At 38.7% G+C, this 8,896-nt stretch overlaps 1 pseudogene; it reads left to right on the forward strand.

Annotated features, from left to right (window-relative positions):
- The first annotated feature begins 969 nt into the window (after nucleotides 1-969).
- Nucleotides 970-3,913, forward strand: LOC148442492 (uncharacterized; annotated as a pseudogene).
- Nucleotides 3,914-8,896: the final 4,983 nt, after the last annotated feature.

Here is an 8,896-nt window from a genome sequence, read left to right on the forward strand (position 1 = left end):
AAAATCATTTTTGATAAAGTGTGTAAAAATTTTCTGATTGGCTAATGTATTTTGGAAATTAACAGGAGCAATTTTATTGGTTAGTGTATGAGTCATGTGTTCGACAGGGCCAGAAATCTCTGGAGAGTTAGGATAGGCTTGATGCAGTGACATGCGTAAGCAAATTTAAATAAAGAAATGAACCCAGGGAAATATGCGGGGATCCACAGCAATAGAACAATTGTTTAATTGTGGTTCACATGTTTTTTGAACAATAAAAGCGAATGTTTCATCCGTACGTATTCTGCGGGTAAACACAAACACGGACAAGAGTAAAGTTTCTTGCATTGTGTTGAAAAAAAACAAACAATTAAGCTAATTGATACATTGATTGGCATGATACGATTGATGGAGGTAGGCAGAATAAAGGAGCAGGTAATCGACATCTGACAAGGCCACTTCCTGTTTATACGTGTGCGTGCGTTCCTTTCAAGCCATTTCGGGGATGTACGCTCGCTATTTCGTACGCTCGTTAGTTAGAGGAGGGGTCGTCAGAGTTTAGGGAGGAATTTTAGATGCGAACGAAAATACGAGCGAGCCATTGAATTTAAATATTTTTGTACGTACGCCTAACGTACGTGCGCCCGCTTGCGAGTGGGTCTGAATGAGGGCCAATGACCTTTGTGTGAATGAATCTGGTATTTTCTCTCTTTATTTTTTCTTTTACCTTATAAAAATGCAATGCAAAAAGTTACACATAAATAATTGAATTTTAATGTATGAAAAAAACATAAAAAAACTATAAACAGGTCAACATTTTAAAATTTTAAAACAGTAAAAACATTAATATAGCAAGTGTATATAAAAAATTTTTTACATTTTTTTAACAGAGATATGGCAAGTGTATATAACAGAGATATGGCAAGTGTTTATATCAGAGATATGGCAAGTGTATATAACAGAGATATGGCAAGTGTTTATATCAGAGATATGGCAAGTGAAATTGAGCAGGAATTTCTAACAGACTTCTTGGAAATTTACCATGACCACGAGGGTCTGTGGAAAGTCTAGTCCCACAATTACAGCAACAAGCAAAAGAAGGCCTCAGCCTTTCAGGAGCTTGTGGAATACAGCAGGCCATACCACAAGGAAGCCTGCCCGAAATGGGTCCAGAGCAAGATCCAGAATGTCTGCACGGTCTATTTAAAATAAATAAAAAGTTGCAGGATTTGCGGGCATCTGGAGCAGGGGCACAGGACATCTACCTCACATCCTTATGGTACTACGACTTGCTCCATTTCATCCATGAACAGGACCCTGAAAGACCATCCCAGTGTCTGTTGGTGGAGAACGTGGCAGGAAAGGACACAGAAGAAGTGGGTAAACCATCGTCTTTGGATGTGGTAAGTTCAGACACAGTGCATACACACCATGCCAAATGTTTTTAAAGTACACAATTCTACAACAGTCCCCAATTCTCCACAATGGTTCATTGGAGACAGTCCTCCTGCTATGGGACTGCCCCCACTCCTTTAAAATAGGCCAGGTATGGCTCCCTGACCTCTTTAGCCCGCACCGTCCCCGTCGTTTCCAGAACTCCAGGGGCTGACACAGAGAACAATTGGACTATCTCCTCTGGCTGGTCTGGGTCGTCTGGCATAGCTGCGCCTGATGTCCTTTGTTGGGTGGTTTTGCGCCTGAGAAAGTTGTGCAGGACACAGCATGCGAAGACGACCCAATCAATTTTGTCCACGCACAGACTGATGGGCATGTGGAAGATACAGAAGGCGTTCTTCACAATCGGCATGCCCTTGAAAGCCTGTAATTATAGATGCACTTTGCTTGGTCAGTCCCCTTTGCGTATGGCTTCATTACGTGTTCGTGTAGTGAGAACGCCTCGTCAGCCTCAAACACAAAGCTTAGGCCATGCTTAATTTCCTCCACAGTCGGCAATTTTAGGGTATTGGAGGTACAGATGTAGCCAACCTCATCGTAGACGTGATGCACACGCAAGTGCGCACACATCATGGCATAGCGCAGCAATCGCCAGGCTGGGATTACTCCATTGAAGTCTATGGTGTGCCTATGCATGTGCACGCCATAGACTCGGGCACGCTAGTCGCGCCATCCATGCCATTGCGGCATAGATGAGCGTGGTTACGTCTGTAAGCCTCTCGAGAGTTTTTTTCAAGGATCCACCATCCGAAGCGCGGCCATTTAATCCGACATCAACCAAGATGAACTCGTAGTTGGCATTCACCACTGCCATGAGAGCAATAATAATAGAAAACCTTATAGTTGTAGTAATAAGCGCTGCTGTTGGCAGGTGGGGTTATGCGGATATGCTTTCCATCAATGGCTCCCCAGCAGTTTGGGAAATTCCATTGCCTATCGAATTCATCACCGATGGCTTTCCACTCCTCCACCATTGACGGGAACTAGAAGAAAAGAAGAAAAAAAAAATTATAACATGATATTTATGCAATTTTTTTCTCCCCTCCAACAGTCTTCTACACCAGACCTGGACCTCAGTACAACCCCAAAATTGCTGATGTCATGGAAGGTGAGGGTGAATCGACTTAACAACCCACCAAAAGGAGATATCGCCGCAAGGCACCCAGCTACCCTACACACTCATCTGCATTACTACAGCAGGTGGAACAAGCACTTCAGAAGCCACCGGACCATTTCAACCATTTAGCCACATATATTGGTAGTTCTATACGGCTAATGGACTCAGATCAGCAGATCCACTTTGAAAGGTTGCTGTACGATATGGTTATATGGGGGAAAACGAAACATCTGACCCCTACCACCCGGCTTACTAATAAGCCTCTGGCCCAGGCAACTGGCCAGCCCGTTCAAGTGATTGGTCCCTCCCCATCACACTTTAACCTCCCAGCCACCTACAGTGATGGGTCCAACCCCATCACACCCTACTCCCTAAGCCACATACCCTACTCTCCAAGCCACACACCCTCCCACATCATTGGGAGCCATAGTCAGAGGCAGATGAGGAGCCGCCTCATTTTTCAAATTTTTTTAAATCTACACAAAATTTAAGTTTTCTACCCCAATTGTCAACAAATTTTATCTTTCCTAATAGCTACTCTATGGTATATGGTGCTAATGACATTGATTGGACACGGTCACTAAACACATGGTGTAAGGGCAGATTGTTGGAAGCCGGGACCACAATCTGGACTTGCACAATGTGTTTCTTGGCCTATTAAAATCAGCGTCAGATCCACCATATGTCATAGAGCAGCTTAGCTATTGGGGCTGAGAAAACTTGTTGATAATGCACTTTTAATATTGTTATTACAATGGTGCAAATTTTAGGTACATGTTGCTATTTTTATGTAGCACATTTTTACAGGAAAATGAGCAGCCGTGTTTATTACATCGTTTTACAAATGCCGCCATATTGGTTGCGTCGTTTTACAAATGCAGCCATATTGGTTGCATCGTTTTACAAATGCCGCCATGTTGGTTGCACAGTGTGTACATTATTTGTTTAAGTAAAAAAAAAATCTTGCATAAGAAAACTGTAGTGTTTTTACTTACCTTATAACACTGGTACTTCAGCACATTCACAATGGCTTTGCAGGTCTCAGGAATAATCTTTCCCAAAGCTTGAGGGGAGATGACTGTTCCAAACTTCAGGTCTTTCAGTGACCTTCCTGTAGCCAGGAACCTCAGGGTTGCCATGAGCCTCTCCACAGCAGGGATGGCCCTCCGCATATTAATATTCTCCCTCCGGATGTAGGGAATCACCAGGCCAAGCAACTCCTGGAAGGTGGCGTCATCCATGCGCAGGAAGTTGCGGTATTCATCAGGTTTATTCTCCACCAACAGCGGCATGTGGGAGCGAGTGTCCCTCCTCATTAGCCACTCCTTCATCCAGCAGGACCTCACCCTCCTCCTTTCCTGAGCCCTCTCAGCTTCATACCAGCATAGGCTAGCGGCAGTGTATAGTGATAGGAATCCATCACCACAGAATACAGGATAGAATACAGGACAGAATGCAGAATACAATACAGGATAGAATGCAGAATAGAATACAGGATAGAATGCAGGATAGAATGCAGAATACAATACAGGATAGAATAGAATACAAGATAGAATGCAGAATACAATACAGGATAGAATGCAGAATACAATACAGGACAGAATGCAGGATAGAATACAGAATAGAATGCAGAATACAATACAGGATAGAATGCAGAATACAATACAGGATAGAATGCAGAATACAATACAGGACAGAATACAGGATAGAATGCAGAATACAATACAGGATAGAATGCAGAATACAATACAGGATAGAATGCAGAATAGAATGCAGGATAGAATGCAGAATACAATACAGGATAGAATGCAGAATACAATACAGGGTAGAATACAGGATAGAATGCAGAATACAATACAGGATAGAATGCAGAATACAATACAGGGTAGAATGCAGAATACAATACAGGATAGAATACAGGATAGAATGCAGAATACAATACAGGATAGAATGCAGGATAGAATGCAGGATAGAATACAGAATAGAATAGAATGCAGAATACAATACAGGATAGAATGCAGAATACAATACAGGATAGAATGCAGAATACAATACAGGACAGAATGCAGAATACAATACAGGATAGAATGCAGAATGCAATACTTGATAGAATGCAGAATAGAATACAGGATATAATGTAGAATACAATACAGGATAGAATGCAGAATACAATACAGGATAGAATAGAATACAGGATAGAATGCAGGATACAATACAGGATAGAATGCAGAATACAATACAGGACAGAATGCAGAATACAATACAGGATAGAATGCAGAATACAATACTTGATAGAATGCAGAATAGAATACAGGATATAATGTAGAATACAATACAGGATAGAATGCAGAATACAATACAGGATAGAATAGAATACAGGATAGAATGCAGAATACAATACAGGATAGAATGCAGAATACAATACAGGACAGAATGCAGGATAGAATACAGAATAGAATGCAGAATACAATACAGGATAGAATGCAGAATACAATACAGGATAGAATGCAGAATACAATACAGGACAGAATGCAGAATACAATACAGGATAGAATGCAGAATACAATCCAGGACAGAATGCAGAATACAATACAGGATAGAATGCAGAATACAATACAGGACAGAATGCAGAATAGAATGCAGAATACAATACAGGATAGAATGCAGAATACAATACAGGACAGAATGCAGGATAGAATGCAGAATAGAATACAGGATAGAATGCAGAATACAATACAGGATAGAATGCAGAATACAATACAGGATAGAATACAGGATAGAATGCAGGATAGGATGCAGGATAGAATGCAGAATACAATACAGGGTAGAATGAATAATACAATACAGGATAGAATACAGGATAGAATGCAGAATACAATACAGGGTAGAATGCAGAATACAATACAGGATAGAATGCAGAATACAATACAGGATAGAATACAGGACAGAATGCAGAATACAATACAGGATAGAATACAGGATAGAATACAGGACAGAATGCAGGACAGAATACAGGATAGAATGCAGAATACAATACAGGATAGAATGCAGAATAGAATACAGGATAGAATGCAGAATACAATACAGGATAGAATACAGGATACAATACAGGATAGAATGCAGAATACAATACAGGGTAGAATGCAGAATACAATACAGGATAGAATGCAGAATACAATACAGGATAGAATGCAGGATATAATACAGGATAGAATACAGAATAGAATAGAATGCAGAATACAATACAGGATAGAATGCAGAATACGATACAGGATAGAATGCAGAATACAATACAGGACAGAATGCAGAATACAATACAGGATAGAATGCAGAATACAATACTTGATAGAATGCAGAATAGAATACAGGATATAATGTAGAATACAATACAGGATAGAATGCAGAATACAATACAGGATAGAATAGAATGCAGGATACAATACAGGATAGAATGCAGAATACAATACAGGACAGAATGCAGAATACAATACAGGATAGAATGCAGAATACAATACTTGATAGAATGCAGAATAGAATACAGGATATAATGTAGAATACAATACAGGATAGAATGCAGAATACAATACAGGATAGAATAGAATACAGGATAGAATGCAGAATACAATACAGGATAGAATGCAGAATACAATACAGGACAGAATGCAGAATACAATACAGGATAGAATGCAGAATACAATACAGGATAGAATGCAGAATACAATACAGGACAGAATGCAGAATACAATACAGGATAGAATGCAGAATACAATCCAGGACAGAATGCAGAATACAATACAGGATAGAATGCAGAACACAATACAGGACAGAATGCAGAATACAATACAGGATAGAATGCAGAATACAATACAGGACAGAATGCAGGATAGAATGCAGAATAGAATACAGGATAGAATGCAGAATACAATACAGGATAGAATGCAGAATACAATACAGGATAGAATGCAGGATAGGATGCAGGATAGAATGCAGAATACAATACAGGGTAGAATGAATAATACAATACAGGATAGAATACAGGATAGAATGCAGAATACAATACAGGGTAGAATGCAGAATACAATACAGGATAGAATGCAGAATACAATACAGGATAGAATACAGGACAGAATGCAGAATACAATACAGGATAGAATACAGGACAGAATACAGGATAGAATGCAGAATACAATACAGGATAGAATGCAGAATAGAATACAGGATAGAATGCAGGATACAATACAGGATAGAATGCAGGATAGAATGCAGAATACAATACAGGATAGAATGCAGAATACAATACAGGTTAGAATACAGGATAGAATGCAGAATACAATACAGGATAGAATGCAGAATACAATACAGGATAGAATGCAGAATACAATACAGGACAGAATGCAGAATACAATACAGGATAGAATGCAGAATACAATACTTGATAGAATGCAGAATAGAATACAGGATATAATGTAGAATACAATACAGGATAGAATGCAGAATACAATACAGGATAGAATAGAATACAGGATAGAATGCAGGATAGAATGCAGAATACAATACAGGACAGAATGCAGAATACAATACAGGATAGAATGCAGAATACAATACTTGATAGAATGCAGAATAGAATACAGGATATAATGTAGAATACAATACAGGATAGAATGCAGAATACAATACAGGATAGAATAGAATGCAGGATAGAATGCAGGATAGAATGCAGAATACAATACAGGACAGAATGCAGGATAGAATACAGAATACAATACAGGATAGAATGCAGAATAGAATGCAGAATACAATACAGGATAGAATGCAGAATACAATACAGGACAGAATGCAGGATACAATACAGGATAGAATGCAGAATACAATCCAGGACAGAATGCAGAATACAATACAGGATAGAATGCAGAATACAATACAGGACAGAATGCAGAATAGAATGCAGAATACAATACAGGATAGAATGCAGAATACAATACAGGACAGAATGCAGGATAGAATGCAGAATATAATACAGGATAGAATGCAGAATACAATACAGGATAGAATGCAGAATACAATACAGGATAGAATACAGGATAGAATGCAGGATAGGATGCAGGATAGAATGCAGAATACAATACAGGGTAGAATGAATAATACAATACAGGATAGAATACAGGATAGAATGCAGAATACAATACAGGGTAGAATGCAGAATACAATACAGGATAGAATGCAGAATACAATACAGGATAGAATGCAGAATACAATGCAGGGTAGAATGCAGAATACAATACAGGATAGAATGCAGAATACAATACAGGATAGAATGCAGAATACAATACAGGATAGAATACAATACAGGATAGAATGCAGAATACAATACAGGACAGAATGCAGGATAGAATGCAGAATACAATACAGGATAGAATGCAGAATACAATACAGGATAGAATGCAGAATACAATACAGGACAGAATACAGAATACAATACAGGATAGAATGCAGAATACAATACAGGATAAAATGCAGAATACAATCCAGGACAGAATGCAGAATACAATACAGGATAGAATGCAGAATACAATACAGGACAGAATGCAGGATAGAATGCAGAATACAATACAGGATAGAATGCAGAATACAATACATGACAGAATGCAGGATAGAATACAGGATAGAATGCAGAATAGAATACAGGATAGAATGCAGGATAGAATGCAGAATACAATACAGGATAGAATGCAGAATATAATCCAGGACAGAATGCAGAATAGAATACAGGATAGAATGCAGAATAGAATACAGGATAGAATGCAGAATACAATACAGGACAGAATGCAGAATACAATACAGGATAGAATGCAGAAAAAAATACAGAATAGAATAGAATGCAGAATACAATACAGGATAGAATGCAGAATACAATACAGGACAGAATGCAGAATACAATACAGGATAGAATGCAGAATACAATACAGGACAGAATGCAGGATAGAATACAATACAGGATAAAATGCAGAATACAATTCAGGATAAAATGCAGAATACAATCCAGGACAGAATGCAGAATACAATACAGGATAGAATGCAGAATACAATACAGGACAGAATGCAGAATACAATACAGGACAGAATGCAGGATACAATACAGGACAGAATGCAGGATAGAATGCAGAATACAATACAGGATAGAATGCAGAATACAATACAGGACAGAATGCAGGATAGAATACAGGATAGAATGCAGAATAGAATACAGGATAGAATGCAAAATAGAATACAGGATAGAATGCAGAATAGAATGCAGGATAGAATGCAGAATACAATACAGGATAGAATGCAGAATATAATCCAGGA

This window comes from Taudactylus pleione, unplaced genomic scaffold, assembly GCF_031769625.1.
Source record: "Taudactylus pleione unplaced genomic scaffold, aTauple2 ptg001494l, whole genome shotgun sequence".
Lineage (NCBI taxonomy): Eukaryota > Metazoa > Chordata > Amphibia > Anura > Myobatrachidae > Taudactylus > Taudactylus pleione.